We start from the raw sequence: 10,688 nt of genomic DNA, 5'->3' as shown, positions 1-10,688 counted from the left end.
AGTCTCTGCCTCTCCTTCTCCCGTCTCCTTTGCTCAGCCACGGGTTCCTCTGCCTCCTGAATTAACTGTCGCTCTTTCTCCCGCTCCTCCTCTCTCGCCCGTTCACGCTCCCGTTCAAACTCCTCCCAAGGGTATCCCGGTGGTTCGGCCGGTGCCGACGGCTGCACTGGGAGCACCAGAGGCGTCTGCTCCGCTACCTCCGTCAGCCCTTCTGTCCGCGCCTCCCCATCCGCCTGCACGCCCCGATCCGCCTGCGCGTGCATCAATCTCTTTGCTTCCTTCCATGTTAAGCCCTCCTCCCGTACTTTCCTGAAAATCGCCCTAATCCGCCCCCACGTCTTTAACTCCGGACCACGCTGCGTCGCCATAGCCCGTTCCGCTAAAGCCGCGGTGCATTTCGGCCAGCACTCAGGAGACAATATGTCCCCCGGGCGCTCTATCGCTTCCTCTTTCAGGAGCCGCTCTAGGCAAGCTTTCGCTTCTTTTTGTCCCATAGGGATTTTTACCTCTCTAGAGCATGAGTCCAACACCTTCAGGACTCCTTCCATGCCTGGCCAGGCCTTCGATTACGCCCCGCGTAATCCGCCGATGTCCAATCACGTCAGGGTCACCACTTGTAGACATTCGTCTGATCACCCCGTGGGACTCGGCACAGGGTCCACCATACCCTGGGCCACAGAGCACTGACACCAATATGAGGATGCTGCAAATGGCGTTTATTCAACTGCGTCACGCCCTTATATACTGTCTGTCGGTCATCCCGCCTCCTTTAACCCTTCTCTTTCCGTACATCGCGAGATCTTCCGAGCGCCAATCCCTACACGAGAGAAACCACGTTAGCGTGGCACTCATGAGAAGCCATCGGCCCCATGCTCCTCCTCGCTAATCCACAGCTCACCTCAAACGCTCATCCAATTCAAAGACAGCCCACACAGCACCTCCACAACAGAAGGTAAACGCTGAACCGAGCAGCCCCATAACACTTTGCTATTCAACACCGACCCGGCCGACGACCGCCTCACCTTCTCGGACCGCTCACCGGCACGCAGCTTTTCGGGAGACCTTATAGCAGACTTCACGGTACGTAAAGGGTGCCTATAAGAAACCTGCAGAGGGACTTTTTACAAGGGTATACAGCCATAGGACAAGGCGGTAACAGCTTTAGTCCTAAAGAGGGTACATTTCGTTTAGGCATTAGGAAGACGTTTCTCACTAGGGGTGGCGAGGCACTGGAACGCATTGCCCAGAGAACCTGCGGATGCTCCCTCCCTGGAAGCATTCAAGGCCAAGTCAAATGGGGCTTTCAGCAACCTGGTCTCGCAGAAGGTGTCTCTGGGGGACTTGGAACTAGAGGATCTTTATGGTGCCTTCCAACCCAAACCATTCTATGATTCTATGACATTCAAATCCAACTGCAAAACTCCTCTGAGAAGGGCTGGTGAACCCTCCTCCCTTTCCCCCGCCGTCCCAAAACTTAAGAAACCCCTTTTCTCCTCCTCAACTGTCAGGAAAGGAACCCCACTGCTTCCTGACACCTCCTGCCCTCAATTTGCAACCCTGAACCCCCTTCAGTGGCTACTCCTCAGGAGCCGCTCTTCTGAGCCACATCCCAAATTCTGGGGGCACCTCCTAACCTACAGCTCCCCGGAGACTCCGAGCTCTGCTCCATGCCCACAAAATAAAGTCAAGTCCCAAGGCTTGTAATCTACGAGGGGCCTGCCACCAGCTGCAAAGATTCTAGGGACAACGTGGCATTCTGTGGGCAATGAGGAAAGGCATCCCAAACCCTGAAGGGCACTGTGCCTCACGGCCCTTCTGCTTTCATCACTAATACTAAAACTCCATATACAAATACATACAAGATGCTCACCCTAACCCCTGCTAAACAATATCACCATCGGTCTCGTTAAGAGAGATATCAACAACTTACACAGCAGAATTGGTGAAAAAAAACAACGTTCCTTCTTCAGTAAAGTTGGGAATTGCAGGAAAACACAATGCATGAAGAATAAAAAAAAAAAAACCAAAAACAAAAACAAAACCAATGCATACTATTAAACCATCTTTCTCCCCCTGAACTGATGTAGAGACTGACACTAGGCCTAGTAGATGTAGAAATAGAACGTATGTTTAGACTCAGTGTGTTGCTAAATAAAAGACTCAGGAATTTGTTAGAAGGTTAACAACTGCCTCCGTAAGTTGATTTACGTAGACAAGCCAAGGACATAAAGCACAGGATTCCCGTGTCTGTAATATAAGACAAAATAACATGCCCTCTTTGAGGAGGTATTCTGTTTGATAAGAAAATATGTTGTCTCTTGTGATGACTGAGCCAAAAGCTAGGTGATAAGCAGAGAAGTTGTTTGTGGGGCCCAGAAGGGGATCATACTGCGCAAACTCATACAACAAAGTCCAAACAGCGGACACGTGAGGAAGACTATGGAAGACCACCAGAGGACTCCAGAAGACCACCGAAGACCTTCAACACGCATGCATAAAGGACATTTATATATGCTAATGACTTCTCGGAAAAATCAATGAATATGTATATTATTTCTCGGAAATTTTATGAATATGTATGCAAGGCACGTATTTAACCTATATAATTAGTCCCAGCCAGGAAGCACGTTTGGAGGAGCGATCCCCTGTGCTTCCAGCGCTGCAATAAAGAATACTTAACTCCATCGCCGAATGCTCATTTTGAGAAACAGAACACTCGAAACAAAATTACTGACCTGAAAAAAAGAAAGGGGGGGGGGGGGGGGGGGAAGCTGCATACAAGTGTGTCATGGTTTCAGCCCAGCCGGTAACAAAGGACCACGCAGCTGCTCGCTCACTCCTCCTGCCCCCCTCCGGTGGGATAGGGAGGAGACAGAGGAGAGAAAAGGAAAAAAAAAAAAAGGAACCTCGAGGGCTGAGATAAAGGCAGTTTACTGGGACAACACAAAACAAAATTGCAGCAACAACAACAACAACGGTACTAACAAAACAGTAAACAAAAAGAGTGATGCACAGTGCAAATGCTCACCACCCGGAACCCGACGCTCCGCTGCTTCCCCCACCGAAAGTCGAGCGCTTCCCAGGCCCGCTCCCCATTTATATACTGAGCACAATGTCACATGGTATGGAATAGCTCCTTGGCTAGTTCAGATCAGCTGCCCCAGCTATGCCCCCCACATCCCAGGTTCCTGTAAAAATTAACTCTATCCCAGCTGAACCCAGGACAAAGTGTTACTTTCTATCACGCATGCTGCTGAACCTTGACTGGTCCTGAAGCTCTTACCTCAGGCAGACACCTCTTGCCAAAGGGCTGAGCCAGCTCAAAAGCTGCAAAGCACTCAAGGAAGAGCTGAGCACCAACACCAGAGAAACCCAGGAGCACAATGAGCTCCCCCAGCAGAGGCTGTGGCTCAAATAGCCCCGAGCCTCCGCCCACCACCCTTAGCACAATCCCCTGGGAAAGGGGAAGGGCAAACCACCAGCAGTTATAAAGGCAGCTGGAGGGGCAGCAGCACTGTTCTCACCTGCCTTAAATTTACAGCAAATGAGACCCTGAACAGAGAAAGCAACGCTTACTGGCAACTACGGTACCTGCTCCTGTACTACAGCTACAACTGTTGCATCGGCAACGTGACCAGCTAAGGAGTTAATCTTGATTTTTCTGAGGCGTAGACAGAAAGAGATACGTGTGTCTCTAAACTAGGTAGGAAATTAGCTCGTTAAATGCAATAACAATGTAGTTATTAAAATCACATCAGTCACCGGCGAGGCCAGCAGACGCAATGGTAAGTTTGACGTGCGGAAAACAGACTCCACAATCAGCGAGACTGTAAAGTAGGTATGTGCATTCAGCGCTGGGCGGCACAGGGGGTAGTCCCACCAACGTCATGCGTGCCCGACTCGGCGGTTTGCCTCAAGTTTATACCGTCTGGTGTTACATATTTACAATACGCTTATACATATGCATGACCTATCCCCGCTTCATATTAAAATTAGCTCCAAGAGGTCATTTCCATAGTCCCCTCCCAACTGCGCCTGCGCAGGGCCTCTTTATGGTGGTCATCTGGTGGTCACAGAGATGAAGATGGATGACTCCTCTTCGTCACCGCTAGTAACCTCTTCCCTTGCGCAGGCTCAGCGATTTCTTGGTATTCACCCAAGCCGCAAGACCAGTCTTACCTGGCTCTTGGGGCCTGCTCCTGCTTCTTACCAAGGATTGTCTTTACCTCATTGGCTGGTTCTTGGGACCAGCTCTTCTTATCAAGGACTGTCTCTACCTCAGCTAATTTCAATGATGTAAGCACTAACTTTCACCCCCCTTGATTATGTCTACTAAGATTCTTTTGACTCCCCTTGTCTCAGTCCCCCCTTTTCTAGAAAATAGTAAATTCTTTTACTATATTTAATCCTAGTACTTCTAACACATTATTTCCCTATCTAGCAACCTCTCAAAGTATTTGTTGGTCTCGAGTCCTCGTCGTAACTGATTCTTTTTCCATTCACTGTAAGAGTCTCCTGTACTCTTACAGCACAAGAGGCCACATCGAACCACTATGCAAAGGACCACCGACAAGAGAATGATGATTATTACAGTGACAAACAAATGCTTTAACCACGTCAAATTTGGCAACCAGGAGGTTAGTTTTTCTAATATGCCTGTCGAGCCCCAAGAAGCGTCATCTTGGGAAACTTCATGTAGTATTTTAGTCCTTTCCCATATCTCCTCAAGATCTGTTTCAATTTGTTGGTTTGATTGATATAGGTACAGCAAGTTTGGTTGATAACTACACATAAGCCCCCTTCTTTTGCTAAAAGCATGTGCAATCCCATTCTCTCTTGGAGCACTACTTTACTTGGGGATTGCGTTTCCAGTTGCAACCCTCAAATTGCATCAATTGTAGCACTTTCTACAATCTCTCACGTAGCAGATATATTCACGACAGCTTTCTCCAACTCGCTCACCCCTAAAGAGGGGATTAACCATCGGACAAAACTATGGTACCCAGTACCTCGAATACCTAGTGGGTTTTCAGCCCATTTTACACGGAGCCAAGGCGTTCTCAAAAACCCTCGGGGAGGTGAAGCTCCCTCGAATATACCGGCCTGAGGTGCAAGGTATCCTTGAACACAGTGTGCCTTCCAGTTCTGGGGTGGTAAACTCTTTCTGGCCCTGCCATCCCCACAGAGCCACCAGTAGCCTGGCCCTGTGTTGCATCTTGGACCGAGATGCGTCTCCCTTCTGTCTTGCTCTTGCCCCTTCTTCCCTGGCCCACCCTTTGGTTTCCGGATATAACAGAAACTGATACTTGAGTTTAGCCCAAGACATCCTAATTTTCCTTTATCAAAAGTTCCCAGATTTTCCGCAAGGCTACAATTATCCACGTCTCCCCAAATATTATCAGTAATATTTAAGCAACGGACAGTAAGTAAGAGCTCTTTAGGGTTGGGCACCTCCAGATCAAAGTTGGGTCCCTGTTGGGTGTTTCCTTTTCCATGAGGGCATGATCCATTCCTGTCTGGCCCATCTTTAAGAAGAGATGTCCAATTTGCGGTCGGGATTCCTAAAAAGGGGAGTTCCATGTTCCCCCGAGGAAGGGGATTACGTACCCAACAATCTGATAAATTTAGTGTTGGAGCAGCAGAGGAATGCACATAAGTCGACCCAATATGAGTGATAGAAGTGATTCAACTTTATTTGCACGGATAGCTCATATTTATACAGTTTGCGATAATTATGCCTACTAGTCCTAATAGGATTGGTACATTGCTAATGTTTATTCATTACTAAAACACACCCACTTGTGATTTGCAGCTATGCGTGTTCCGTAACTTTCTCATGGGAACTTCTTCAAAAGTTACTTATGAAGTTATGCCAAGGTCATACCGTCCCTGTCTTTCTCCTGATAACAGTGAGACCAGCTGTTGTTTTTCTCCTGATATCAGCAAAGCCAGCTATTTTCGGCCAAGGCCTAGTCTTGCTGCTCAAACTGACATTCTTTCACACAGAACTCTGCTCGCACAACTTTTCTATAGACCCATGTCCATCTTCATCAAGCGAATTCCCAACAATTCCCCCTTTTTCTTTTTGTGCGATTAGAGCTTGGTGTGTCAGCCTTGAGACTCCTCTCATCATGTACCCATACGCAATCCTGACTATTAGCCAGATTAATATCAATATACCTAACCATCGTAAGGCTTCCTTAATCCATGCCATTAGCCATGGTGTTATCCCGCCAAATACTGACTGTAACACCCCATCAAACCAACTAGTTTCTTGCTGGATCTTTTGTGTATGTTTTTTTCAGCCAATCTATTTGTTTGTGTATAGATTGAGGTAAAATTTTAACACCTGCTGTATTGCGCTTTGCAAAGATCTATGAACACAATTAATTAAACACAGTAAAACCAACATTATACCTAATAAAATACATAAGAATAAAAGACTGTTCAGGTAATGCCAATGACACAAAAAAAGAGATTTGATTAATAGCTTTAGCTAGTGACACACAAACATTCTTACTGTCCCACGGCATTAACCGATGTGGATCAATCACCGGTGTCACTGTCATGCTGCTTACTACAGTCAGTGTGTTCCATATCAATCTCAGCATAAGGTTTCAAATTTATGGGTAAATCAGGAACGTATCTGCCAGACATGGATGATGTGATTTTTTTTTTTTGTCCAATTGCTGCCAAGGCTTGCCGGCCCGGTGCACTTAGTTGTCTTGTAGAAGTCAAGCTATCGCTGCCCCGCGATAAATCCAGCAGCGTGTTGGGAAGTGGCTTGCTGAAAAAGGACATGGGCCTGTGGAAAAGTTGTGCGAGCAGAGTTCTGTGTGAAAGAATGTCAGTTTGAGCAGCAAGACTAGGCCTTGGCCGAAAATAGCTGGCTTTGCTGATATCAGGAGAAAAACAACAGCTGGTCTCGCTGTTATCAGGAGAAAGACAGGGACGGTATGACCTTGGCATAACTTCATAAGTAACTTTTGAAGAAGTTCCCATGAGAAAGTTACAGAACACGCATAGCTGCAAATCACAAGTGGGTGTGTTTTAGTAATGAATAAACATTAGCAATGTACCAATCATATTAGGACTAGTAGGCGTAATTATCGCAAACTGTATAAATATGAGCTATCCGTGCAAATAAAGTTGAATCACTTCTATCACTCATATTGGGTCGACTTATGTGCATTCCTCTGCCGCTCCAACAAATGGCGCCCGAACGGGGACCGAAGAAAGGGGAATTGGAGCGACGGACACTGAGAAGCACCGGTAGCAGCGACCGGGGGGCAAAAGATTAACCGAACGCTGATCGTCTTGGTTGGCGTGTTAACTCTCGTGCCTGGACCGTCCAAAAGGGGTTCGCCGTCACTGAGGGCTACTGGAAAAAGGCTGCAAAGACTTTTTAACCGAGGTGCCTTAATCAAGGTAGCACCCAGGAGTATCAAGAAGCCGGCCGGCAATGGATCAAGAGGTAGCCCTAAAATTATTACAGTGCTTTTTAGAAAAGCGGGGAGTAAACTGCATTAAGCAAATTTCGGGGTTAGTCGCGCTGGGTCGCGTTAAGGGATGCTTTAAGAATCCGGATTTATTATTTGAGGAGAGTGAATGACGTAGATTAGGAGACGTATTATGGGATATAGTAACTGATGATGATAAATCAGCTAAAAAACTAATGAAGCAAGGACAGAAACCTTTCAATTAGTGTGGGTACAGCTTTTGAGCTTAGTACCCAGAAAGCTATCGGAACCTCCCTATGGGATGAAATTAGTGACGGGTCTAAAGAAGTTAAAGATCTTGCAACTTTATGGAAATTGATTAAGACAACTCTGTAAAAAATGAAAGCAGATCGTAAAGCGTCTGCGTCTGCTTTTGCTGCTCGCTCTCTCCAACCGCAAGCGAAAGGGAAAAGCGGGGAGAAAAACATAATGCAGCAAGAGAGACTTTTTGGAGCTTGTTCGCCTATTCTCGTGCCCTTGACTTCTGCTCCACTCCCTGGGACTGCCGATATTAATCAGCCATCCGACAGTTCCCAAGCCTCCCTAACCGTACGATTAAAGGAAACCCTACAGAATCAGGGAGTGAGTAAAAATCTGCCTACGAAAAACCAGCCCTCAGATACCACCGTTCAACATGAACAAATTATACCTAGCATACACCCTGATTCAAATAATGCAAACAAGGACTTGGCTACTCTAATAATAGAACAAAAAGAGACGATGTTAGAATTGTTAAAGGAAATGGGGAAAAGAGACGGGGAAACCAACCGCACCCATGATAGACGCGGAGCCGCCTGTAATAGCCGCTGCAGAAGAAAGGCAGAGACATTGGAGGGGTGTAATAACAGATGCCATTATAGAAGGGACTATGCTCTAAGCATTCCCAGTTATTGCATCAAATGGACAGAAAAAATGGGAGGTGTTTGACTGGAAGGTCATTGAGAAATTAAGGAATGCTGTGAGTCAGTACGGAATCAAATCTGCGTTAACTCACCAAATACTGCAATTCATTTTTTCTGCTGATACGCTGATACCTCAAGATATTAAACAGCTAGCACAGTTGATTTTGACACCCGCCCGAATGTTAGTGTTTTTCCGGCAGTGGGAGAAGCTCTGTGATAGGGAACAAGCAACATCACGACAACAAACAGATCCCCTATGGGGAGTAACCACGCAGATGCCGATGGGTACCAGACCCTTCGCATCAGGGAACGCTCAGTTACAATGTATCACTGAGGTTCATCATCTATCGCAGATCTTGGCGTATCAAGCTTTTCTTACCATACCAGACAATATGTACAGCCATGCTTTTACCCAGGTGAAACAGGAGAATACAATTTACGACCACCCTGACATGAACGAGGGCATAAAAGAAAACATGTTCAAAATACTCGCTTTTGAAAATGCTGCTGAAAAGACACGCAAAGCATTGTGTAATTTGCCGAAAAATGCAGACGTCGTTGATATGATAGAATACGTGGATCGATCAGTGGACTCACAGAAAGTAGCCTATGCTGCCACAGCTCTCCAAGGAGCTACAAAGAAACACGAGGCCAGTAAGACACCCTTGGTCAAGTGTTCTAACTGTGGCAAACGTGGACACATTAGGAGCAAATGTACAGGTACTGTTAACAGTAAGTGCTGCAACAAGTGTAAGAAAGATAACCATACCACCAAGAATAGAGGAAGAAGGGAAACTTTACACCGACCGCGGAGACCCCTCGCACGACGACACGAATGCAAGGGGCTTGAGCTGCCAGCCCTCAGGCAGCCTCGCAACCACCAGATCCGCCACCGCAGGAAGCTCCGGAGTGGATGTGGAAACCGCAGTCAACATAAAGGGACCATTGGGGTTTGGACTTAGTGCATTTTTAATGGGGCAATCTTCAACAGCTCTAGAAGGAATTCTGGTGCTCCCAGGGCTTATGGATGCAGATTATTGTGGGACTGTGAAAATTATGATTCATGTTGTAATCCCTCCTGTTTCTATTCCTAAAGGTACCAGAATAGCACAATTAGTTCCATTCAGGTCGTGCGTTCCGAACCCAGGTGAAGTACAACGTGGAGATGGTGGATTCGGCTCCACAGGGAAACCGCAGGTATACTTTACCATGGACACAACAAGAGGTAAACCAGAAAAGGTAGTGCAATTGGAAGGGCCCGATGGAGTTGTCGTCAAGAAACCGATGACAATCAATACAGGAGCTGATGTTACGATTATTTCACGATGCATTTGGCCTCCATCATGGCCATCGATCAATCCAAATTTTGGTATTGCTGGGATAGGGGGCACACAAGCCACCTTAGTAAGTCAGCTACTGATTACATTTGTGTTCCCTGATGGTGAACACATTACGACGTGTCCGTATGTCATGACTACCCCAACTGAATTGTTTGGCCTCGTAGGCCGTGATTTATTGAGCCAAATGAAGGCAATGTTAGTGACGCATCCTTTTTAGGAGTGGTCACTGAGGGGTAGCCAATCCTGAAAATTAGCTGGAAAACAGATGAGCCTGTTTGGATTGATCAGTAGCCGCTAAATTCTGAAAGGCTGCTAAAAATACAAGGGTTAGTTGAGGACCAATTGAGAGCGGGACATGTTGTTCCTTCTACTAGTCCATGGAATACATCAATATTTACCATTCCCAAGAAAAGTGGGAAATGGAGACTGTTACATGATCTCAGAGCTGTGAATGCGGTGATGGACAGTATGGGAGCCCTGCAGCCAGGTTTGCCTTCTCCAGTTATGCTTCCAGAAGAATGGGATTTGTTAATTAAAAATCTAAAAGATTGCACCCAGATGGCACTGAACGGTTCGCCTTTTCGGTACCATTGATTAACAAGGCAGAACCCTATAAGAGATACCATTGGGTCGTGTTACTGCAATGAATGCGCAATTCCCCCACGATGTGTCAGGTGTATGTGGCCTGGGCATCAGAGCCTGTAATAAAGCAGTTTCCTCAGCAACTTGCACAGGATGAAATTTTAACTCAATTGCAGGACATCTTAAGCCATCGCGGAGTAATAATCGCTCCTGAAAAGGTGCAAAAGGCAGCACCTTGGAAGTATTTGGGGTGGCACATAGATGCTAGCAATGTTAAACCTCAGAAGGTTCAAATAACATGAGAAATTTCAACATTACATGATGTCCAGAAGCTTGTGGGAGATATCCAGTGGGTGCGGAATCTT

This window comes from Accipiter gentilis, unplaced genomic scaffold (genome assembly GCF_929443795.1).
Source record: "Accipiter gentilis unplaced genomic scaffold, bAccGen1.1, whole genome shotgun sequence".
Taxonomy (NCBI): domain Eukaryota; kingdom Metazoa; phylum Chordata; class Aves; order Accipitriformes; family Accipitridae; genus Astur; species Astur gentilis.
Note: the sequence above shows the minus strand (reverse complement) of the source record.